Source organism: Monodon monoceros, unplaced genomic scaffold, assembly GCF_005190385.1.
Source record: "Monodon monoceros isolate NGI ecotype Baffin Bay Population unplaced genomic scaffold, NGI_Narwhal_1 Super_Scaffold_21, whole genome shotgun sequence".
In the NCBI taxonomy this organism is placed as follows: Eukaryota; Metazoa; Chordata; class Mammalia; order Artiodactyla; family Monodontidae; genus Monodon; species Monodon monoceros.
Window position 1 is genome coordinate 73,699,953 of NW_021703778.1, and position 26,435 is coordinate 73,726,387.

Here is a 26,435-nt window from a genome sequence, read left to right on the forward strand (position 1 = left end):
ATAAATCCAAGGAGAAACACGCCAAGACACATGTTAATCAAACTATCAAAAATTAAATACCAAGAAAACATATTAAAAGCAGCAAGGGAAAAACAACAAATAAAACACAAGGGAATCCCCATAAGGTTAACAGCTGATCTTTCAGCAGAAACTCTGCAAGCCAGAAGGGACTGGCAGGACATATTTAAAGTGATGAAGGAGAAAAACCTACAACCAAGATTACTCTACCCAGCAAGGATCTCATTCAGATTTGATGGAGAAATTAAAACCTTTACAGACAAGCAAAAGCCGAGAGAGTTCAGCACCACCAAACCAGCTTTACAACAAATGCTAAAGGATCTTCTCTAGGCAAGAAACACAAGAGAAGAAAAAGACCTACAATAACAAACCCAAAACAATTAAGAAAATGGGAATAGGAACATACATATCGATAACTACCTTAAATGTAAATGGATTAAATGCTCCCACCAAAAGACACAGACTGGCTGAATGGATACAAAAACAAGACCCATATATATTCTGTCTACAGGAGACCCACTTCACACCTAGAGACACATGCAGACTGAAAGTGAGGGGATGGAAAAAGATATTCCATGCAAATGGAAACCAAAAGAAAGCTGGAGTAGCAAGTCTCATATCAGACTAAATAGACTTTAAAATAAAGACTATTAGGAGAGACAAAGAAGGACACTACATAATGATCAAAGGATCAATCCAAGAAGAAGCTATAACAATTGTAAATATTTATGCACCCAACATAGGAGCACCTCAATAAATAAGGCAAATACTAACAGCCATAAAAGGGGAAATCGACAGGACCACATTGATAGTAGGGGATTTTAACACCCCACTTTCACCAATGGACAGATCATCCAAAATGAAAATAAGTAAGGAAACACAAGCTTTAAATGATACATTAAACAAGATGGACTTAATTGATATTTATAGGACATTCCATCCAAAAACAACAGAATACACATTTTTGTCAAGTGCTCTTGGAACATTCTCCAGGATAGATCATATCTTGGGTCACAATTCAAGCCTTGGTAAATTTAAGAAAATTGAAATTGTATCAAGTATCTTTTCCGACCACAACGCTATGAGACTACATGTCAATTACTGGAAAAGATCTGTAAAAAATACAAACACATGGAGGCTAAACAATACATAATAGCGAAGTGATCACTGAAGAAATCAAAGAGGAAATCAAAAAATACCTAGAAACAAATGACAGTGGAGACACAATGACCCAAAACCTATGGGATGCAGCAAAAGCACTTCTAAGAGGGAAGTTTATAGCAATACAATCCTACCTTAAGAAACAGGAAACATCTCAAATAAACAACCTAACCTTACACCTAAAGCAATTAGAGAAAGAAGAACAAAAAAACCCAAAAGTTAGCAGAAGGAAAAAAATCATAAAGATCAGATCAGAAATAAATGAAAAAGATATGAAGGAAATGATAGTAAAGATCAATAAAACTAAAAGCTGGTTATTTGAGCAGATAAACAAAATTGATAAACCATTAGCCAGACTCATCAAGAAAAAAAGGGAGAAGACTCAAATCAATAGAATTAGAAATGAAAAAGGAGAAGTAACAACTGACACTACAGAAATACAAAAGATCATGAGAGATTACTACAGGCAACTCTATGCCAATAAAATGGACAATCTGGAAGAAATGGACAAATTCTTAGAAATACACAACCTGCCAAGACTGAATCAGGAAGAAATAGAAAATATGAATAGACCAATCACAAGCACTGAAATTGAAACTGTGTTTTAAAATCTTCCAACAAACAAAAGCCCAGGACCACATGGCTTCACAGGCGAATTCTTTCAAACATTTAGAGAAGAGCTAACACCTATCCTTCTCAAACTCTTCCAAAATATAGCAGAGGGAGGAACACTCCCCAGCTCATTCTACGAGGCCACCATCACCCTGATACCAAAACCAGACAAGGATGTCACAAAGAAAGAAAACTACAGGCCAATATCACTGATGAACATAGATGCAAAAATCCTCAACAAAATACTAGCAAACAGAATCCAACAGCACATTAAAAGGATCATACACCATGATCAAGTGGGGTTTATCCCAGGAATGCAAGGATTCTTCAATATACGCAAGTCAATCAGTGTGATACACCATATTAACAAATTGAAGGAGAAAATCCATATGGTCATCTCAATAGACACAGAGAAAGCTTTTGACAAAATTCAACACCGATTTATGATAAAAAAAAACCCTCCAGAAACTTTCCTCAACATAATAAAGGCCATATATTACAAACCCACAGCCAACATCGTCCTCAATGGTGAAAAACTGAAAGCATTTTCACTAAGATCAGGAAAAAGACAAGGTTGCCCACTCTCACCACTCTTGTTCAACATAGTTTTGGAAGTTTTAGCCACAGCAATCAGGGAAGAAAAGGAAATAAAAGGAATCCAAATCGGAAAAGAAGAAGTAAAGCTGTCACTGTTTGCAAATGACATGATACTATACATAGAGAATCCTAAAGATGCTACCAGAAAACTACTAGAGCTAATCAATGAATTCGGTAAAGTAGCAGGATACAAAATTAATGCACAGAAATCTCTGGCATTCCTATACACTAATGATGAAAAATCTGAAAGTGAAATCAAGAAAACACTCCCATTTACCACTGCAACAAAAAGAATAAAATATCCAGGAATAAACCTACCTAAGGAGACAAAAGACCTGTATGCAGAAAATTATAAGACATTGATGAAAGAAATTAAAGATGATACAAATAGATGGAGAGATATACCATGTTCTTGGACTGGAAGAATCAACATTGTGAAAATGACTCTGCTGCCCAAAGCAATCTACACATTCAATGCAATCCCTGTCAAACTACCACTGGCATTTTTCACAGAACTAGAACAAAAAATTTCACAATTTGTATGGAAACACAAAAGACCCCGAATAGCCAAAGCAATCTTGAGAACGAAAAACGGAGCTGGAGGAATCAGGCTTCCTGACTTCAAACTATACTACAAAGCTACAGTAATCAAGACAGTATGGTACTGGCACAAAAACAGAAAGATAGATCAATGGAACAGGATAGAAAGCCCAGAGATAAACCCATGCACATATGGTCACATTATCTTTGATAAAGTAGGCGGGAATGCACAGTGGAGAAAGGACAGCCTCTTCAATAAGTGGTCCTGGGAAAACTGGACAGGTACATGTAAAAGTATGAGATTAGATCACTCCCTAACACCATACACAAATATAAGCTCAAAATGGATTAAAGACCTAAATGTAAGGCCAGACACTATCAAACTCTTAGTGGGAAACATAGGCAGAACACTCTGTGACATCAATCACAGCAAGATCCTTTTTGACCCACCTCCTAGGGAAATGGAAATAAAAACAAAAATAAACAAATGGGACCTAATGAAACTTCAAAGCTTTTGCACAGCAAAGGAAACTACAAACAAGACCAAAAGACGACCCTCAGAATGGGAGAAAATATTTGCAAATGAAGCAACTGACAAAGGATTAATCTCCAAAATTTACAAGCAGCTCATGCAGCTCAATAACAAAGAAAAAACAGCCCAATCCAAAAATGGGCAGAAGACCTAAATAGACATTTCTCCAAAGAAGATATACAGACTGCCAACAAACACATGAAAGAATGCTCAACATCATTAATCATTAGAGAAATGCAAATCAAAACTACAATGAGATATCATCTCACACCACTCAGAATGGCCATCATCAAAAAATCTAGAAACAATAAATGCTGGAGAGGGTGTGGAGAAAAGGGAACACTCTTGCACTGCTGGTGGGAATGTGAATTGGTTCAGCCACTATGGAGAACAGTATGGAGGTTCCTTAAAAAACTACAAATAGAACTACCATATGACCCAGCAATCCCACTACTGGGCATATACCCTGAGAAAACCATAATTCAAAAAGAGTCATGTACCACAATGTTCATTGCAGCTCTATTTACAATAGCCAGGACATGGAAAGAACCTAAGTGTCCATCATCGGATGAATGGATAAAGAAGATGTGGCACATATATACAATGGAATATTACTCAGCCATAAAAAGAAACGAAATTGAGCTATTTGTAATGAGGTGGATGGACCTAGAGTCTGTCATACAGAGTGAAGTAAGTCAGAAAGAGAAAGACAAATACCGTATCCTAACACATATATATGGAATTTAAGAAAAAAAAAATGTCACGAAGAACCTAGGGGTAAGACGGGAATAAAGGCACAGACCTACTAGAGAATGGACTTGAGGATGTGGGGAGGGGGAAGGGTAAGCTGTGACAAAGTGAGAGAGTGGCATGGACATATATACACTACCAAACGTAAAATAGATAGCTAGTGGGAAGCAGCCACATAGCACAGGGAGATCAGCTCGGTGCTTTGTGACCACCTAGAGGAGTGGGATAGGGAGGGTGGGAGGGAGGGAGATGCAAGAGAGAAGAGATATGGGAACATACGTATATGTATAACTGATTCACTTTGTTATAAAGCAGAAACTAACACACCATTTTAAAGCAATTATACTCCAATAAAGATGTAAAAAAAAAAAAAAGACATGTACCCCCCCCAAAAAAAATTGCAAAAATAAATAAATAAAAGAGGTCATGGGTTTCTGACAAAAGATTTGGTCCTGGTTGATATGCAATCTGTTTGAATTCACTTAAGATTTCCCATCTTCTCTGAAACAGACGTCTGACCAGTGGCCTCTGCTCTCCTGACTCTTGCTGACCTGCGCAATGACCTTCACCAAACGTTTAAACCAATCTGTACCTTCGCGTTTGCCATTTCTCCACTGTTTTCCCCAGCTCCACTAGAAGCTAGTGTTTCCAGATTTGGAAGAAAGAGGGCAGGGCTGGGGAAGGGTGTCTTATGAGTAACCACCGCTGCCCCTCCTGCTATCCTCATTAATGTTAATGGCTTTTTCTAGGCCTCATTGGCTCAACATATATATATTTTTTTCTGCCATTATTCAGCTGACCTGATTCTCATCAGCACAGTGTGGAGCCCTAGATGAGGAACCGGAAGACACAGGTTCTAGGCCAAGGTCTCCATCTCTGGACCTCAGATCCTTTTCCCTAAGCTGACATGGTTGAACTGGAAACGCTCTAAGGGATTTCTCTGTGATTCATTTCCCTCCTTGGGCAGAGTTACAGTTCACCATCATTGACTAATTTTGGCTCAAAATTATTGTGGTTCAGTGGTAGGATAGGAACTTATTGCAAATTCATCTTTAAAATGTTTTGAGATCATTAACAGAAAATTGAGCTCACCGTTGCTTCTGGAGCATTTGATTTTACCAACCTTGCCAGGCGGAGGGAGTCCTGAGTAAAGTGGAATTTGGAGTCAGAAGTGCCTGGAGATCCCAGACTCCTCCTCTTCCCACCTTCTATGAAGGGGAGACCACAGCCCAGGTCCAAGGTCGCCCCGCTTTTAAGAACAAAACAGAGCATACAACTGTGTTTTCTATATTATTTTATGATTACTTTCATAGAATGGCAAATCTTTATTAATACATATATATATATATATATATATATATATTTTTTTTTTTTTTTTTTTTTTTTTTTTTTTTGGCGGTACGCGGGCCTCTCACTGTTGTGGCCTCTCCCGTTGCGGAGCACAGGCTCCGGACGCGCAGACTCAGCGGCCATGGCTCACGGGCCCAGCCGCTCCGCGGCACGTGGGATCTTCCCGGACCGGGGCACAAACCAGTGTCCCCGACATCGGCAGGCAGACTCTCAACCACTGCGCCACCAGGGAAGCCCTATTAATATACATTTTAGTGTTATTCCTATACAATTAGTGACCATGTGTATCAGCAATGCATTCTTTGTGGTGGAGCTCAGTTACTACTACAGTTCAGTGATAAGTTCTTTTTTCAGCCTGTGGAAATAATTACATTGTCAAATACCACTTCATGATTAAAAACTTTTCTAACCAGGAATAGCTTCCCTTTCACAGTAATTACTTGTGCAAGTATCCTTTTTAATAGAAAATAAACGCTGAACAAACTGAAGTCAGATCATTTTTTCCTCTCCTGCTAAAATAATTGCATGAGTAAGAGGTGATTCCAGTTTGGGGGATGTTTGTAGTTCTATATATTGCATGGCATTCAGTCTTCAGCACCCTTAGACACCCTGCTCTGCAGCTTGAAATGTTTCGCTTTCTCAGAGTCAAGGCTGAAATGGATACATCTTCCTTTGAAATCAGGTCTCTTTAATTCTTCCTTCCTGGGTGATATTAAGCCCTCGATTTTTACACATTTTTCTTTAGCAGCTGTAGCTTCTCCCCCTTTACTATTTTGAGGTTCCAAATCCAGTTCCAGTTATGCGACCTTGGGGAAGTTAAACTCAGGCTCAGTTTAAAAAACTGGGAATAATGATTTTACCCCACAGGGTAGTTGTGGGAATTATATGAGAAATTTACATTTTAGGAGAGTGGCTGGTACATAATTAGCTCAGTCAGTGTTCATTCTCCCACTTACTTATTGATTTTCTATTTTGGCTTATGGCATACAGGTGGTGCTCACATCCTACCGTGAGCATTGGAGCCAGTTGCCTACCTCCCTGATACAAAGCTTCCTTTCTAGTTTTTGCTTTTATTTTTTCCTATTCTTTCCTCTATTTCTATAAACATTTTAGAAAGAGTTTTTAAAAGTCTCTTTCAGACTGGCCTCTTATCTGCTATTCCTGGGTGTGAATTCCCTTGTTTATTTTGTGTGCTAATGCCAGCTCATGGTTGGCTATTTCTCCCATGCTTTGCAATCTTGGAGTAGAGCTGGTTCCGCAGGAATCGTTTTCCCTGAACAGCCCATTTGTCCTGTGTTCAAGAGCAGTACCTATGGGAAGATTTTGAATTTACCTTTCTGGGGTGCTACAGATTTCTCCATGGGCTGTGTTTTATGTTAACTTCTGTTTTTCAAGACAACACCAATTGAGTGGTTCCCCACTGGTTCATAAAACTTCCAGTTTATGCTGAGAAAACCCCTCAGGTACAGCTTCTTTTCTGCCTAGGAGGAGGTTGGCTATAGTCTCAATTGTGGACAGTTTTAAAATTGCATTCGTATCTCATCCCTGCAGGGTTTATTAGGGTCTGGTACCACTGCAAGACTTTCAGCTTTATGCCAGCATGACATTCTGACTTTTTGTTCCCTCTTTATTTCTTTTTCTTTTTTTTTTTTTTACATCTTTATTGGAGTATAATTGCTTTACAATGGTGTGTTAGTTTCTGCTTTATAACAAAGTGAATCAGTTATACATATACGTATGTTTCCATATCTCTTTCCTCTTGCGTCTCCCTCCCTCCCACCCTCCCTATCCCACCCCTCTAGGTGGTCACAAAGCACCGAGCTGATCTCCCTGTGCTATGTGGCTGCTTCCCACTAGCTATCTATTTTACGTTTGGTAGTGTATATATGTCCATGCCACTCTCTCACTTTGTCACAGCTTACCCTTCCCCCTCCCCATATCCTCAAGTCCACTCTCTAGTAGGTCTGTGTACTTATTCCCGTCTTACCCCTAGGTTCTTCATGACATTTTTTTTTCTTAGATTCCATATATATGTGTTAGCGTACGGTATTTGTTTTTCTCTTTCTGACTGCCTTCACTCTGTATGACAGACTCTAGGTCCATCCACCTCACTACAAATAACTCAATTTCGTTTCTTTTTATGGCTGAGTAATATTCCATTGTATATAGGTGCCATAACTTCTTTATCCATTCATCCGATGATGGACACTTAGGTTGCTTCCATGTCCTGGCTATTGTAAATAGAGCTGCGATGAACATTGCGCTACATGACTCTTTTTGAATTATGGTTTTCTCAGGGTATATGCCCAGTAGTGGGATGCAATCCTCTTTATTTCTGATGCCTCAGGATTTCCCTTTCTTATTCTGAATGTGGCTGTGTGGGATTTTGTGTATATATGTATTTTACCCAATTTAACAGTGTGTTTGGAGCAGGAAGATCAGCTTTTTGCATCAGTTCAGCTGCCTGTAATCAGGTGAGAAGTTCTCACCTGGGTACTGAAATGAGTGGGTACTGAAATGAGTGGCTTTTGGTAACAGTTTCTGACTGGTTGTCAGACTCACTATTCTATGGAAACTGCTTTCTTGAAGGTCAGCAGTAACCTCTTTGTTGCTAAATCAAGTTGCCTTTTCTGAGTCTCAGTATACATAGATTTTTGGGAGTATTTTTATAGTAATTGCAAGAAATTGTCAACCAGAATATGAGGTCACAAGTAATGTCAACCAGAATATGAGGTCACAAATTCTTGTTTGTCTTATGGTTGCAATCCTCCTGAAGCCCACACAGAATCTTGTACGTAGATATTTGTCTAGTTCCAAGGAGGTAAAACCATTGATACTTATATTAAGATCATGTTAAATGTACACAATCCAAGAACATGGCATGACTTTACATTGCTCAAGTGTTCTCTTGGAACTTTCAGAAATATTTTAAATATTTTTATAAGTAACTTTTACACTTCTTAATTTATGTGTATTTTAATCTTTTTTATTGCTGTTGTAAATGGAAGCTTTTTTTCCCCATTATATCTTCAGTCTGGTTATTATTTGTAAATATGAAAGTTATTTAATTCTGTATAATTTTTCTATTTTATTATCTTCCTAAATTATTTTATTATTTCAGTAGTTTTAATTTTTTTTTCCTTTTGGATGTTCGAAGTATGTAGCCGTATCACCTGCAAGTAGTGGTAATTTTGCCTCCTTCTAATCAATATTTTTAGCCCTAATTTCTTTTTCTTGTCTAATTATATAGGCTACTACTTCTGGTACAGTTAAATCCTTGTATCTTTGTCTTGTTCTTGACTTTACTGAAGATGCTTCTTGTATTTCTTTCTTTAGCATGATGCAGGCTCTTGGGCAGGGGTAGATTTACTGTTAAGGGAGCATTCTTATACCATTGAGTATTTTAATAAAAATAGATGTTGAATTATGCTTTTTCTTCTTAAACTTATTAATATGTAAATTGTATTAACATATCTCCTAATATTAACTTGTCTCTATTCCTGGCATAAACCCCACCTGGTTAGGATGCATTGCTCTTTGAATATTCTGGACTCTGTTTGTGTTGTGACTTCTTCAGATTTGTTAAGTGGAGCACAGGGTGCTGGATGGTGAGCACCGTTCAACAACAGATCACAAGAGAAATTGAAATAGAGAAGTTAATTACTCACAGGTCCTGGAGGAAGTACACAGCATACCTTGAGGGGCCACATGAGAAGGTCAATGCACAGTGCAGACAGTGAGAGGCAGGACCTGGGGCACATGCCTTTATTAGGATCTGTGGGTAGAGTGCTTTGGGGTTCCCAGGCTGGGGCCTGATTTGTTGATCCAGACCAGAGGAGTGGGTTTTTGGTAAGCCCCACAAGGGTCTTATCTAAGGGGCTCAAAAGGCATACAGGCCCTAGGAGATTGTTGATCACAGGGGCTGTTGGGGAAGTCATATCAGGAACTTACATTTGTGTGTGACTTCAGCTGCTGTCTAGGGCATGTGCTTGCATTAGGGGGCTAGTGTCAGTTTAAGGCCCATGAAAGCTGCTTAGCAGAACAAACTAGATGCTGAAGCAGTAATATCACAGAGTAGCTTAGCTAACCTCGCAACACTTTGTTAACATTTTATTTAGGATTTATGCATCAATATTCATAAGAGGTGGTCTGTGACTTTATTTGTGAACTCTTTGTTGCATTTAGTTATTGCTCACAGCAGAAAATTTGGAAGTATTCATTCTACTTCTGTGTTCTAGAATAGGTTAAATTACATTGGAACTATCTATTCTTTGAAATTTGGTGGAAACCCTATATGAAACCAGCTGGATCTGGTACTTTTTAGGAGATGAGGCTCTTTGTCGACTCTCCTCATTTTTTTTCCCTCATGGAAACTTGTCTGTTTAGATTATCTCTTTTTCTGCAGTGAGTTTATGTAAATTATGTTATCTTCAAAAATTGCTCATTTGTCTAGGTTTTCAAATGTATTTATTTTGAGTTTAGCAAAGTAGCCTTTTATGGTGGTTCTTTTAGTTTGCTTAGATTTTTTTTTTTTTTTTTTTTGCGGTACGCAGGCCTCTCACTGTTGTGGCCTCTCCCGTTGTGGAGCACAGGCTCCGGACGCACAGGCTCAGCGGCCATGGCTCACGGGCCCAGCCGCTCCGCGGCATGTGGGATCTTCCCGGACCAGGGCACGAACCCATGTCCCGTGCATCGGCAGGCGGACTCTCAACCACTGCGCCACCAGGGAAACCCTGCTTAGATTCTGTAGTTATTTCCTTCTAACATTTCTTACTTATATATTTACTATTTCCTCCTTTTTCCTGATTAAGTTTTAGCTAGCAGATTAACTGTCTTTCTCCCAAAAAAAGCTTTTAGTTCTATTTATTCTGCTATTTTCTATTTTCTAACTCACTAATATCTGCTTTTATTTCTATCAGTCTCTTTCTTCTGCTTCTCTTCAGTTTATTTTCCCATTTCTAACTTATAATGCTCAAATTTGTTGTTGTCTTAGATATACAGTTAAGTGTATTCAGAGTGCCCTACCAGTCCTTTTGCTGCAGTTTCCCCAGTCATCTTTTGGTGGGCTGTAGTGCATCTTCTAGAAATTTCCACGGAAAACTCATGGGGTCAGTGTTCCCTGAGTTCTTGCATATTAAAAAGTATTGTCCTATGAAGAGGTGATCAAGGACTATGCAGTCAAAAAATATAGGGAAAGAAGATATTTCGATGTGGGGCATTATAGAAGAGGGGTTTTATAGAGGTGGATCACACAGATAGTTGCAGTTTTTAGAAACATATTATTTTTCTGGATTTGGGTGGTGTGTGTGGAATTTATCAGCTTAAAAATTTACATGTATTACCCTATCTTTGCTCATTCTACATAAATACATTTGTGCATAATTCTGTATTTAAAATGTATTGTTTATCTTTAAAAGGGGCCCCCAAATTGTATAAGCTTCAAGCCCACAGCACTGGATCTACTTCTGACTGCTGCCCGGCTCACCCCCATCTGCAAACCCTGTCTTACAGATGACGTCTCTACCTTAGTCCCCTGAGTGTGTCCATCACCCTCCAGAAGTGCATTATTTTTAGGGCTCTATGAGCTCTGCTGCGCCTAAACTGTCTCTCCTCCTCTTCTTTATACTTCCTCCTCTGGAGCTCCAGAGAAAATTTGTTTGCCTTTTGTATCCCCTTAGAAAGTTGATGTATGTTTCTTGGTTCTGCCAGAAATGGAAGATGGTATGTTTTTTCCTTTTATCCTCATTTTTGGACTATTTCCACAAGCAGGAGGGGGAGAATGCTGACTTATGCAACTATATTCACACGAGAAGTCCATTTCTGTCATTTTAAACATTTCTTTCTATTTTAAAAATAAAATACATATACGTTATAGAAAATTCAGATCCTGAGAAGTATAAAAAAGAAAATTAAAACCATCACTGTTAAAATCCTTGTGTATTTCTTTCTAATCCTTTTTCCATGCTTACATATTTTCTTTCCCTTAAAAAACTGGGCTCATTCTAAACCTGCGTGATAAAAAAATCTTGTTTTTTTTTTTCACATAAGCATTTTCCCAAATCACTAAAAGGAAAAAAAGGGTTGTAAAACCTGCATAAAATAAATTATATTATCATTTCCATGTTGTAAGCATTAGGTGATTCTATATTTTCTATTATTATAAATTGTACTATACAGGTTGGAAAACTATGGTTCATCGGCCAAATCCAGCCTGTGGCTACCTGTTTTTATAAATCAAGTTTTTTTGGAACACAGCCATGCCCATTCCACTATGTATTGTTTGTGACTGGTTTCTCCCTGCAGTGGTAGAGTTGAGTACCCACAGAGACTGACTGGCCTGTGAAGCCTAAAATATATGCTCTCTGACCCTTTATAGAAAGTTCCCTACCCTGTTGTACTGCAGTGAACATCTTTCCATGTTCATTTTTTATATACATGTCTATGTATATACATGTTTATTTTCTCAACATAAATTCCTAGAAAGGGAGCTATTTTGATCAAAGGGGTATGGACATCTTTATGACACTTGACAAATTGTCCACCAGAAAAGTTTCACTTTTCTGTAAGATCCACGCTTACATAACTAGAAGATGAAAGTTTGCCCTTATCCCCACACCCTTGAACAACACTGGGCATAATCATATTTTGTAACAAATTCTGTAAGTTGATGAAAGGTGTCTTATTTTCATTTGCCTACCTTTGGTTACTAGTGAGGTGGAACGTTTCTTCATAACTGTCACTACCGTTTCATTTCTGAACCGCCTGTTCACCTCCTTTGCACATTTTCCTGTTGGTGTGTTTGCTCTTTCTTCGTGACCTGTTAGACGTATTTAAACGTTACGGATACTATACATGTGATGCTTTGGATGTTGACAGCTTTGCTTTTTCTCAAAATAATGTGCTCTCAGTATCCATAGCAAGAATGGATGGTATACCATGAGTCTGAAGTCATATGTCAGTTCTTTCCAGCTTAGGTTTTCTTTAGAAGGAAAGTACATGTGTGTGGGAAAGCTAAGGACCTGGCTTCTTCTCCCTGAACCTAAGAGAAAGAAAGCTTCCAGAAAAGAAACCTAGCAGTTTAGGAAGCAAACACCTTTTTCCTTTCTTTTCTCAGGCCCGGAGTTAACCCAGGGTCTTCTTCAAAGCAGAAAAGCGCCCCCCTGCCATTGTTCCTGTATAAGCCTCTAAAGCAATTCCATACTCATGGAGCCTGGTAGAAGGAATGGATGTGTGTGGCAGTCATTATTGCTGAAGCATGCCACGTTTAAACCCTTTGCTCTCCATGAAATGTCGTTTTTATGTTTTTCAGAAACCGTTTAATGAACTGTTTAAAAAAGGGTTAATTGCTGTAGTGTGGAAAGTAGCCCCTTGAAAAGCCACACCAGCCATCACACTTTCCAAATAAAATTTTGTGAATTCTGGTGGGCGTCTTGGCTGGGAGAAGGCAGCAAGAAGATACTTCAGAACCACATGGTTGTCCCTCATGTCTTAAAATAAACAAACCTGCTTGGGTTACTCAGAGTAAAATGGTTTGGGAAGACCTTCTCAGGTTGGCATGAAAGCACACACACTAAGCCAGCTTGCCCCTCATTGCCCTCTCTGTGCTCTGGGATAATGAGGTGATAGCAGGTTTTTTGAGCCAGCTGGAGGGTCTAACGTTTAACTGTGGGACTGCCTGTGGCCTCTTCTGAAGTTTGGCTGGCAAATCAGGGCTCCATCCCTGTACCTCTCACTCTTATATTTCTTTGATTGTTTATAATATTTTATAATTTCCCCTGAGTTAGGAGTGGAGCCATCTCAAACTTAATAATAATGTATATTTTTGTATAGCACCCCACAGGTTCAATGAGCTTCCTTCGTGTGATCTTTATCATCTGTGAGGAAAATGTAGCTGACCATTCTCCCCATTTTACAGCTGAGTAAACTGAGGCTCCAAAAAGCTTGATGGGTTCTTGTGTGTGAGTCATACGACTAATGTGCATCAACATGCGTGTATGAACCTGGGCTTTATTATTACTCCAGGAACTCCATACACTTCGATGTGGACAAAAAACACAATTGGATTGCCCTGAAAGTGCCGGCGCAAACTCTCTTTGTCTTGGGGATAGCAGCTTCTTTCACCCAGAAGGGAAATATTTATCCCGCTCACACTATGTACCGTCCATTCTGGGAGGTGTTTTACATACAGTATATTGAATCGGTCATAGGTACCCTGTGAAGGAGGGGCTATTGCCATCGTTAGAGCTGGGGAAAGGGAGGCTCAGAGTGGTTACCTTGCCCAAGAGCACATCAGAGGTTGCGCCGGGTGTGAACCCCGCCCCGTGCAGCCCGGCTACTTGGTGTTGTGCTGGCCTGCATGAGGCTCAGGTTGTGAGTGGTGGCGAGGGCGCGGCTGTACCTGGCAGCCTCGACCCAGCCCTTCCTAGTTCCCAGCACTGCTCTCGGGTAGCATCTGAGTGATGGAACACCCAGGTGTAATCCAACTTTAATTTGATTAAAGACTGCAAAGGTCAATTTCATAAGGAAATTATGCATACCAATATGGGGAGGTTTTGTTTTTTGGTTTTTTTTTGGGCGGTACGCGGGCCTCTCACTGTTGTGGCCTCTCCCGTTGCGGAGCACAGGCTCCGGACGCGCAGGCTCAGTGACCATGGCTCACGGGCCCAGCTGCTCCGTGGCATGTGGGATCTTCCCAGACCGGGGTATGAACCCGTGTCCCCAGCATCGGCAGGCGGACTCTCAACCACTGCGCCACCAGGGAAGCCCCTTTGTTTTTTAAAATTTATTTATTTTATTTATTTATTTTTGGCTGTGTTGGGTCTTTGTTGCTGCGTGCGGGCTTTCTCTAGTTGCGGCGAGCAGGGGCCACTCTTCGCTGCGGTGCGCGGGCCTCTCATTGTGGTGGCTTCTGTTGTTGCGGAGCACGGGCTCTAGGCGCTCAGGCTTCAGTAGTTGTAGCACATAGGCTCAGTAGTTGTGGCTCATGGGCTCCGGAGTGCAGGCTCAGTAGTTGTGGCGCATGGGCTCAGCTGCTCCGTGGCATGTGGGATCCTCCGAGACCGGGGCTCGAACCCGTGTCCTCTGCATTGGCAGGCGGATTCCCAACCACTGTGCCACCAGGGAAGCCCTATGGGGAGGTTTGTAAATTACACATGAACCTTTGTAAATGAAAAAATTTAGGTAAAACTTTTTTCAGTTTACACCTACTGTTTTTATTTGCAAACTAAACTTGTTGGGAGGAGGATTTTTTTTTTTTTAATTACAGTGAAATAAATGAACACCAACATAAAACGAAAGGATTGGGTTCCTCTCTGTCCCCATTTTTTCCTTTCTAACCCCACCTTCCAAGCTGGGAAACCTTGTGCCCTAAACGCGTCAGAGGGCCCAAGTCATGATCAGCCCTAGAGTCTCGAGCATTCCAAAGGCTGGCACAAAGCACAGGCAGCTTCCAGATCCAACAGGACACGGATTTTTAATTAAATATTTTCAAAAGCTTTCAAGCAGCCTAAGTATGTATTATACAAAGTTTCCTCTTTACTCTTCCATATTCTGACCCCCTCCCCCATCACCACCACATCATGGATCCCCAAAGAAATACTGTCTGGATCCTTGCCCATTAGAAAATTCACTATTTTTCTTTTAAGTTCTGTTTCAGTTCAGGAAGAAGAGTGGCTTTATAAACCATTACCAAATCAAAGCCCCATCAGAGGAGGACAGAAGCCCCCATACATTGGGATGAATTATTTTTGGTTCTTGATTTTATGCCAGTGCTAGTGAAATTTCACAGCTGGTTATTAAAAAATCCTGGGGTCCGGGTTTTGTACTATTTATGTCACAAGAAACAGGAGAAATAAAATACCCTAAAGATATGAAAATATTTTGTAAATTGACATATTTGGGGCATATGTTTCTCTTTCAGGGCCTAGGAAGTGATTTATGTGCTCTGATGAAGTGCTGGTAGAAAGACCTCCACTGAATCCCCGCTTAATGGTCCACGCACCTTCCAAACTATTGATACAGCTGACCTGACTAAGGCCTGTGGCGGGTGAGAGGAAGGAGACTGAGGAAATGGGGACAATTTATTGCCTTTCAGAAAGAAATGGTGCGAGTGACCTAAGTCACAGTTTCCTCTAAAGGTGGAAACTGCTAACAATTCAAGTTGACAACTGCCAATGGAAACCCAGCTTCGCTTTTCTCCCTATAAACTTGAATCGTTGGGTTATTTGAGAGAATGCAAAAATGGAGTGCCCCCCTTGTACTGCTTGGATCACTTCCAGCCCTACCCTCAAATGCAAAGATCCAGACACCAAAGTCCCTTTTCTAGACATGAAGATGGCCCACAAGCCAGCCCCTCCCAGAGCAGACGTATGCCTCCATAGAGGAATGGGCTTCAAATGTCTTATTGTGATTACCTAATGGTTCCCAATATCCAGTCCTCTGAGAATAACACTCTAAACTAAAATACGAAAAGTGTAGTTTCTCTTTGTCAGTTAGAAATATGCTATAGGAGAAAAGGAATCATTTTTTTCTTTGCTCAGGAGATCTGACACCCAACAAATCAAACAGGACATGCCCAAGCTGCTGGGTCAAGAAAACTGCAGACTGCGGAGGTTGGGAAGGATTAAAATGAGGGTCAATATTATTATCGTTGTAATGAAAAGGATTTGGGTTTAGAAACTTCCCATGTGGGCTGTAAAGGAGGAAGTCTAAAGCTATGTTTCACAGACACATCTCACTGCCCCCCAGGGACACTCCCAAGTACCCAGTCCATCTTATTCTTAGCTTCTCCATGAGGCTTCACGTCAGGAAAAGAGCGTGCATCTCATTTAAGCCCATGGTAGAGTCACTAGAGGGGCTGATTACAGATTCAGGCTTTGGAAACATTCAGGACAGGGCCTCCTCCGTCTGTCTCAGGACAGTCAGCTGAGACTCACACTCATTTCTTTCCTACGCAGTAAAACACCATCTCAGGTGCTGGCCTGCCTTGGAGCAGAGGCTTCTTTCTTGGAGGGAATGGTGGATCACAGCTAAGTACCATCCTTTGGTTTCTTAAGTTACAGATCAGCTTAGAACCTCACTTGTCCTGCATGAATCTATTCCTTGATTAAGCTGAACTGAGATCGTTTAACGATGTTAGTGAGATCCGTCTGTAACTTACATGAACTACAGCTTTTGCATCCTAATGTTACCTCATGGTATAAAAAAGATAAGTTTTTGATATTAAAATTGACTTAGTGTACAATAGAAAGCTGTCGGTTTGAAGCATTACATTAATTAGGATTAGAATCTGCTGCACAAAGAGAAGATTCAACATAACCATGGTAGAGTCCCAAAGGGGGTTTTCTTTTTCCTTCACTTGAAAGAAGTCTGTATGCAGGCAGTGAGGATCCTAAACTCCTCTGCTGTTTTGTTCTGTCCCCTCAGTATGCAGCTTTCATCCAGGTTGCCTCAGGGTCCAAGGGGCTGCAGGAGCTCCTGTCAACAGAAACGCATTCCAGGCAACAAGATGCAGGAAGGAGAGAAAGACAAAAAGTGGACTACTGCTTGTTCCCCTGTTGGGGAACTTTTCCAGGAACTCGCCCTACAACTTCCACTGACATCTCATTGTACACCCCTGGCAGCAAGAGAGGGTAGAAACTATAATCATTTAGTTGGGCTCCCTGATGCATGGACTAAAACCAGGGTCTTTCCTAAGGAAAAATGAGAGAACGAGTAAGTGACTCAGCGTGTCTACCACAAGCAGTACTAGAGAAAGGAGAAGACTGTGGCACAGCCCCTGCCCCCTTTCCTCTTGGGGTGGCAGCAGCTGAAAATGAGAGAAACCACTCTGGGGGCATTTTCTAGAAGCTTTGTGCCCTGAGCAAAGTGATGAATTAGTTACCAAACAGAGAAGGAAACACATGAGCACTGGGCATACCCTAGACTTTTCCATCCAAGAAATGAAAATGCCAGTACTGCCGTTGCTCTCTAGCCCCCAAAGAGTATTTTGCAAAAGGAAGGATGTTTTACAGATTCTGAAGTTGTTGTACCCCAAAGTAGATCTTTCTGCAGTAAAGACGTAATTATACAAATTTGAATATTTTTCAAAATGCTCTGTTAATAAGGAGAAGAGAAAGGGAGTATGGCCATGTGTATGAAGGTATATATGTGCATGAGATAATATATATGCATATAAGAAATATATAAAAAATACATTTAATTAAATTCATCTTATAGTACTTACTACATTGTGTCCTTGTTCAAGGGGTCTTGTCTACAGACATAAAGTTTAATCTCTTAAGACTGAATTTCCCTGGGGAGAAGCATTACTTGCTAAGCAATCCTCACTGGGTTATAAGGCCCCCAGGCTACTGCAGTCTTTGCAGTTGTGTTTTCTCTGTTAATCAACATACCATTGTCCATCTTTGAATACAACTATGGAACTGTAAAGATTTCTCTTTGTAGAATAGGCAGAATGGGCTTTTAATGCCATGGTCTAATAAAAAAAAAATGGTTGCAGTGCCCTGAAAAGTAGAATATTGCTTCAGGATCATCAACGCAATGCACTTGGTGGATAGAATGTCTGGTACATGCCAATGGAATTTTCAAATGGAGGAATTAAACATGTTTGGGTTAAAATTATATTTAAAGGGAACTGAATTCTTTGCAAGGGAAGAGTCGAGTGTAGGTTGATTCTTCTAATGATTTAGGCACTTGTCCTAACTGGGGGTGGCACGAAGCCAACATGAGTTGGTGATAGAAATCTAACACTTGAATTTAATGATTGAATAGCTTTTAACTAATAGAAACCCTGCTGTTGGATTATGTTACTCAAAACAATATTAAGTTTTGTAACACTGTCTAATCAGAAAGAATCCATGGAAATAATCCATATAATATCGTCATTTATCATGCTTTATGGGGGAAACTACTCATTCTTTTGGAGAAAGCTGATTATTTCTCATCTAATTAAAACGCTAACATTTTAGGGGCCATTGCAAGTTGACACCCACAAAACCTTCCTGCTGTGTGCAAGTATCTTAAATGTATTTTAGAATATTTAAAATTTTTTCACCCCAGTTGTGCTTGTTATTAATATCTTACTGAAACATAAGAGTTGGGGAAAAGTATTTTATTGTTTCTCGTTCTCTTTTTTTTAATCCCATGGCTGCCTCTCCTAACGTCCCTCATCCTTAGGGTTTCTGTAGAATCATTCCTTCCTCTCACTGCCATGACCACCTCCTCAGTCCAGGCTTCACTGCTGGTTTCCTAGGTGTGGAAGTAGCCACCATGGCTGCTCCCTCTGCCTCTGTTTCTACCTTTTCCATTGATCCTGTACAGAGCAGCCGGATTCATCTTCTGATGACATGACTTAGGTCATCTAATCACCAAGCTCAAGAACATCTATTAGTATTGAGTTGATGCCAGATGAAGCGCTGTAGCTTGGCACTGATCAAGCGCATCCTACTTGTCCCACCCTGTCTTTCATGATTTTCAGACATAAACCCTTCACCTTGGTCTAATTGGTCCCATTCCTGGTGCTCAGAGTTGCTGTTCCCTCTTTGCAGTTTTGCTTCACACTGTCTTCTCTACCGAGGATGTGTCTCTTTACTGAGTCTGATCCTTCCCTCAAGGCCCAGGAGGAAGCCCATCCTTTGCTTTGACTACCCATGGAGCAGTGGTCTCTCCAACACCAAGTTTTCAAAGCACATATTGTCCCTGATACTATGTCACGTAAGATACCATGTACTAGGTTTTCCTTACATTTATGCTCTAAGCAACTTCAAAGCCAGGCTTATATATCTTAGAGGCTTAGCACAATTCTTTATGTATAATAATAAGATTGTTGTTGATGATGAAAGGGTATGAAAATATCACCAAAGCTAGGGGTTTTTCTTTCTTTCTTTTGGAGGAGGTAGGAAGAATGAAAGAAAGCAATTAACACATACTTGGCACTTTCGCTTTGTTAAACACTTTCTACGTATGATTATTCTTAGTACAAACTCATGAGGTAAGCGTTGGTCTCCTTATTTTGCAAAGAAAGAAACTGAGACTCACATTTAATAACTTCGGTTATTAAAGGTTCATGCAATGAGTCCATGGCAGAGTCTGGGTTTGCCCAGAGTGGACTTGTCTGACTTCCAAACCTGTGTTTTGTTTATTCTCATTCTCAGCTTCAGTATCTTCTGCATTTCTCCCCTCGCTTTGTCTCTCTTCCCCTCCATGATGGTGTTTTCCACCTCTGCCAATGTGAGCTGTTGACTGCCTTCATACCAGGGCTAGGTAATGCCAAGGTCAGTATTAGCCATTCTTTGGCAAGTGTATTTCATCATGGCAAGGGAATTTCATGGCTGAACTGATGGAATAATCCAGTGTGCTCTGGCTTAATTCAGTAACCTTGTGAGTCTCTTTTGATCAGCTAACAGTTGAAGGCAGATATGAATTTAAATTTAGATGCAAATAATTCTTTCCATTCTGACACCCTTGTGAAACTCCAGGACCATTTTCGTTTTGGTGTCATTGAGTTACCTTTGTGCCTTCCCTTATCCTATCTCTGCCTCCTCTGTTTAGTACATGTTACATAATTTCTGCCACCAAAGAGAGAGCAAATCACACAGAGAACACACCTACTTAACTATGCTTAAGATCTGCCCAGGAATGTGGAACATGTTTAAATATAAAGCTGAGAATGAGGGCTTTGACATTGATTGATTTTAGAAATAAAGTAGGACTAATCCCCAATACCGATCTCATAGAGAACTATTTTCACAAAATTCCAGAACATTTGTGGGAACTGGACCTTAATTAGAGCCCCATTGTACAGGGATAAATAGCACGATGCTTAGAGTTGATATCGCTACTGAAAGGAATGGCACATAATCAGGGCAAGCTGGTACATTTAGATACTACAGATGTTTAGAACTGCTTGTGTATAATATAGGGTCAGTCCAGAAAGCATTGAAAAATACATCTCAACACTTTTTATGGGCTACTGCAATTAACTAGGAGTACAAAAGTTCAGCAAAATTAGGGTGGGGAAAGGAATGAAAACAATGGGATATGCTTCTTTGTGAACTTCTGTGGAAAACAATTTAGAGGTCACCATGGATCACAGATGAACAGGAACACAATATCTTATCCAAAAGCAAGCACAAAGGATGTTTGAACAATTATAGAATCTATTAAAAATCTTCCAACTTAACATTAACTGTGTACAACAATAATGTATCAAGTTTTATGCTTCACAAGTTAGAGAAATGAAACTCAAAGGAGTTCAAATATGATTAAAGCAATGGAAAGTAAAATGTAAGAAGAGTTGAAACAGTTGACTTGAAAAATAATAGATTGGATCATCGTATATTATATATTATATATTGAATAGAGGCAAGAGGTTCTACAGAAGATAACTTCAGGCTCCTGTCCATCTTTAGATAGAAAAGGCTAGAAAACGTTGTAAGTGAGAGTTGGAGAAAGAAAACAAATCATTTAAATGAGATCTTTGTGGCATATGGTCAAATATTGGATCCTCACTACTGACCCTACACATGCTCTTGCTTCAGTCCTCAGGTGTGCCAGGTGCCACATCAGAGGCTGTCATCTGACTCAGGGAATTTGCAGTCAAGTGTACTTACATACTGTTGAACTTGTATAGTGTATACTGTATATCCATATATATCATATGGGTATAGATATATGGTATATACTGTATATATATATATACACACATATACATATACACAGTATATATACTAACATGTATAGTATATATAAGTGAACTGATACAGTGTAAGAATAGCACAGGGTACCAAATACTATAGGAGATGTAAACAAAACCCCACCCAACCTGCTAGGGGAGAGCCTTCCAATAAGGGTGCTTTTCTTTTTCTTTTTTTCTAGTTTTTATTGGAGTATAGTTGATTTACAATGTTATGTTAGTTTCAGGTGTACAGCAAAGTGAATCAGTTATACATATTCATATATCCATTCTTTTTTAGATTCTTTTCCCATACAGGCCATTACAGAGTATTGAGTAGAGTTCCCTGTGCTATACAGCAGGTCCTTATTAGTTATCTATTTTATATATAGTACTGCGTATATGTCAATCCCAATCTTCCAATTTATCCCTCCCCACCTCCTTTCCTCCCTGGTAACCATAAGTTTGTTTTCTACATCTGTGACTCTATTTCTGTTGTGTAAGTTCCTTTGTACCATATTTTTAGATTCCACATATAAGCAATATCATATTTGTCTTTCTTTTCAAGTGTTACTGAAAATCAGGCAAAACAGAGCCCCAGAACCAGTTCCCTTGTAGGATCCACTGTTACAGCGTTGGTGTGGACACACCAGGTTTATGGAGGGCCCGGCTTCTGTCTTTTCACATGAAACCTTATCCTTGAACCTGGCCTTTCCATGGAGCTGTTCTGCCTGGGGATCCTGAACCCACCCATTAGGAGCCTGTCTGGTCCACAAGTGAAAACAAAACAAGGCAAACCCCCAGCTTGGCTGGGACCCATACACTCTAGGAGCTGCTGCAGCAAAGGGGGTCTGGGCAACACCTCTCTGCTGACCTCCCGACTCCCCACCCCCCTGCCACCAGAGTGTCACCCTCCAGGGTCATGGCCTAATTTGTTTGCTCTTGAGCCCTGAATTGAGAGTTTTGATGGACAGTCAGCACAGTAAAGCGAAAAGAAGCACCAATTTCACTCCTGGAGCCAACCCTCCCATCTTTTTCAATAGATGAAAATCATGCACAAAACAGGAAAATGGAACCATTGTCTGTGCTGTAATTTTCTAACTCAAGTGACCATGAAGAACCAGTTCATACTGGCACTTATTATGCAGACAGCCTTTGGAACCCTGTTACTCAGTAAATTATGATTTTAGAGGGTATATAGCATGGTGGGAGGAGAGAGGTGGAAAAGAATGGTGGAAAATTAAGGCTTTTCAAATAGCAGGGCAAATCATACCTTTCAGATTCAGCGAGGCCCCTGGGACATGCCCTTGTTCTATGATGAGCAAGTAATGAAGAATTTCATCTTTCTTTATCTTGATGACTTGAGGGCTGGGACTCTAAGTCAACAGGGAATCTTGAGGGGTAGCTCAGAGCCTGGCTTGTTGTAGCACCTTCAATATATGTGTGTTGAATGAATGCACAAGGGAATGAATGAATATATGCATGCAAGGTTATGGAAGCTGAGACAATTAAAGGTGAGGATGATCACCTCTGTTGATTTACACAGAAGAACTGATGAAAGATTAAAGGACTTCTTAATTAAGTCAGATGACTTCAGAAGAAACAATTTTAGAAGCATTAAAAACTAAAGCCACATACTCCTCTCACAAAGTATGCAAATAACTATAGAAGGTGGTGGAAAAAAGAAAAGATACAAAATGGAGCCAGTGGCTAAAGCCCCAACTACAAGGAATTTGAGAATAACATATTGTTTGGATTAATTTTTTTAAATAAAGTTTTTATTTTGGAATAAATTTAAATTTACCCCAAAATTGCAAAGATAGTTCAGAGAATTCCTGCATACTGCTTTAGCCAGTTTCATTTTTGCCTAATGTTAACGTGGTAAATTACCAAGGTACATTTGTCAAAACTAAGAAGGCAACACTGTTCAGACACAGTGTCAGGAGTTGGTCCCTGCCCACTGGGACATCGCTATTAACTAAACTCTAGACTCTAATCAGATCACCAGTTTTTCCATTATCGTCCTTCTGTTCCAGGGTCCAAGCCAGGATCCCATGTCACGTTAGATCATCACATCTTCTTAGTCTCCTCTCCTTTGGTCTGTGACAATTTCTGTCTTTTCTGGTTTTTATGCGCTTGACATTTTTTGACAATTTTGAAGTGTGTGGTCAGGTATGTTGTAGAACATCCCTCAAAAATGGGTTTGTCTGAGATTTTCTCATGGTTAGACTGGGGTTACGGGTTTGGGAATATCCCAGTAGTCCACAAGCTGACTACCACAAAGGTGAAGTGCCCTTCTGGACATGTCATATCAGGGGGCACATGACATCACTTAGGGATATTAATCTTGATTAATTTTTTGGACCATAGTTCTTGCCTTTACCCCAGCATGGTCCCATCCTATGGCCAACCTCCCACCCTTCCAGGCTTACATTAAGTAGCATGGAGTCTCCTTTCAGACATCCTCAGAACCCTGTTCCTTTGTACTGTAACTGAGACCCTGTTCCCACACGTACTCTCTTTTGCTTTAGCAGCAATGAACTCTCCCTTTATGGATGTTTGTTGAGTATCTGTTTAAACATTATCAAAGAGAGTGAATGAAACAGACATGCACTTAAAGACGTTCTTAGGGCTTGAGGAAGGAGATGAAAGCACTGAAATGCAAAATGAGATATAAACAAAGAACAAGACAGGAGAAAGATGGCAGCCAAAAGTAGACAGCCAAATCAAACAAGAGCAAAATTTGTGATGAAAATAGCAAATACAAAATGGAATAGTGGTCAAAAGCAAAGTTAAAAAAAATCAGAAGTTACCAACTTTAAAATTTTGCAGGACTTCCTTGGTGGTCCAGTGGCTAAGACTCTGCACTCCTGATGCAGGGGGCCCTGGTTCGATCCCTGGTCAGGGAACTAGATCCCACATGCGTGCCGCAACTAAGAAGTCCGCATGCCACAACTAAGACCCGGTGCAGCCAAAATAAATAAATAAATAAATATTTTTTAAATTTTGCAAAAGTAGAGGAAATTTAAGTCGTTCGGGTTGGTAGGGACCAAAACATAGACAAAAAAATGTTTCAAGTAGGTAAGGCAAATTTTAATGAAAAGCAAAATAATATAGTTATCTGATCTTACAAAAGGAAAATACTGCAATCTGGAGAGTGCAAGAACCTTTTGGCAACACTTAAGTGATAGTAGCTATCAGCTTGAGCTTAACGAAGGGGTCTGAGGAGGACTGTACCGAAGGCTTAAATTTGGGCCTGTTTTCTTTGTATAAACAGAGTCATTTTGTTTTGAGAGGCAAACAGCAAAGGAATTTTAAATCCTTTTTTAACAATTTAGCTTGGTAAATAGTTTTCGTTTGTTTATTTTTGAGGAAAAAATGCATGAACATGTTTCCTAAATGTGGCTCATGCCCACGATGTCATATTAAATGTTTTCTTTCACTCAGGAATTTATTGTGCATAGTCTCTGTTCAGACACAGTATCAGGAGTTGGTTCCTGCTCCCAGGGACTTGTGGTCTAGTTAGTATATGCTCATTTTATTCCTTACCTTTCATTTGCATTTTTGCTGGTTTCGAGCTTAGGAGTCAAATCTCTTTTGCAGGCAGGGTTTTGGTTTTGCTTTTTCCTTCTGTAGCCCAGGCTATGCACCATGTCATTTAGGAAAGTGTATTACACATCAGGATGAGTGACCTGTTTCAGCACCTCTCTCCTACCCCCTGCCCAGGTTAAGTACTGGATTGTTGATGCTCTCACTCTCACTTCCCCATGTGCTTGCAAGAGGAGCAACCCATGAACATGGCAGAGACAGTAAATATGTCTCCATAGGTTGGCTCTACTTTGTATACTCCCTTGCCAACCAAGCTCAGGTTTTTTGCAAGTGACCTGCCTTGTCCAGCCTTTCGTGTCATCCAGCACAAGTGCCACACACCGGGCATTCCGTCCCAAATAAGAATGTCAACACAAGGTTATGAAAATCCGTGTAATCCACACAAAACTATGTAACGCATTAAACCTTCAGGTTGCATATAGGAAACAAAGATCCTACTATATTCCACAAGCCCCATTATTTTTTAGTTTTTTCAATTCCATCACTTATGGTTGCTTGAAAAGCAACTTGTCTTTCTCAGCCTGAACTGGCCTGAGGCCTCTGCCATGGCTGGACCTTTCTGCCAGCCTTATAGGGTTTGTGTTCTAGGCTGTCATCTGTCAGGTGTCAGGTGTCATCTGTCATCTGTCAGGTGCTGTTCTGTTCTAACTTCTGTTCATATCACGTTGCTTAGTTCACAAATGCCTGGTAAAAGGAGGAGTGCTATCCATATACCATGTAAGTTAAGTTGATTCATCTGTGATTTTCTAAGGTAGAATAACCAAAGTAGAATTACAAACTTCAACAGCTTCAACAGGACAACAAAACAAAGCAAAACAAAACAATACCTCAGTAGGGTGCTGCATAGACTAGAGCCTTTACAGATGTATCTTAAGCAAATTAAAAATTAGTGCAGTCAGGGAGATCAGCTCGGTGTTTTGTGACAACCTAGAGGGGTGGGATAGGGAGGGTGGGAGGGAGATGCAAGAGGGAGGAGATATGGGGATATATGTATATCTATAGCTGATTCACTTTGTTATAAAGCAGAAACTAACATGCCATTGTAAAGCAATTATACTCCAATAAAGATGTTTAAAAAAAAAAAATGAGTGCAGGAACTTCCCTGGCAGTCCCGTGGTTAAAACTCTGCACTTACAAGGCAGGGGGTGTGGGTTCAATCCCTGGTCGGGGAACTAAGATCCCCCATGCTGCATGGCGTGGCCATAAAGTAAAAAAAAAAAAAAAAATGAGTGTCTACCGAGGGCTCCAGCCTCCAGAAGAAGCACACCTCCTGCCTTTTGGGGCTGTAGGGCTGCAGTTAGTTGAGCTTCCTGCTGTGCCTTTAATGGCTACCCTGTGTATCAGAGCTCTGCTTCATCATCTTGACTCAGCACCTGCAAACCAGTGCTGCCACTCTTTTGTCTTTGTACATTTTTAATATTCCCTGAGGTCGACTCCAGAACTCTAAACTTCCTGCTTGGGGTGTTAAATTATATCCCAGGAACCAATTATTGTTTTTGCCTAGCTTCTGGTTACAAAGTTGCACAAGTTTTAAATGGTTGGCCCTTAGTTTTCCCAAAAACTCTACATTTTTAGGGCACTATTTCGCAGAAC

At 40.2% G+C, this 26,435-nt stretch overlaps 1 protein-coding gene and 1 non-coding gene across 2 annotated transcripts in view; both read left to right on the plus strand.

Annotated features, from left to right (window-relative positions):
- The window catches only part of THSD4 (thrombospondin type 1 domain containing 4), a 558,493-nt gene that overhangs the window by 285,853 nt on the left and 246,205 nt on the right, over window positions 1-26,435 (plus strand). The gene's annotated exons all lie outside the window — the stretch shown is intronic.
- Window positions 24,070-24,142, plus strand: TRNAR-CCU. The gene has a single exon. It is a non-coding gene; the product is annotated as a tRNA-Arg (tRNA).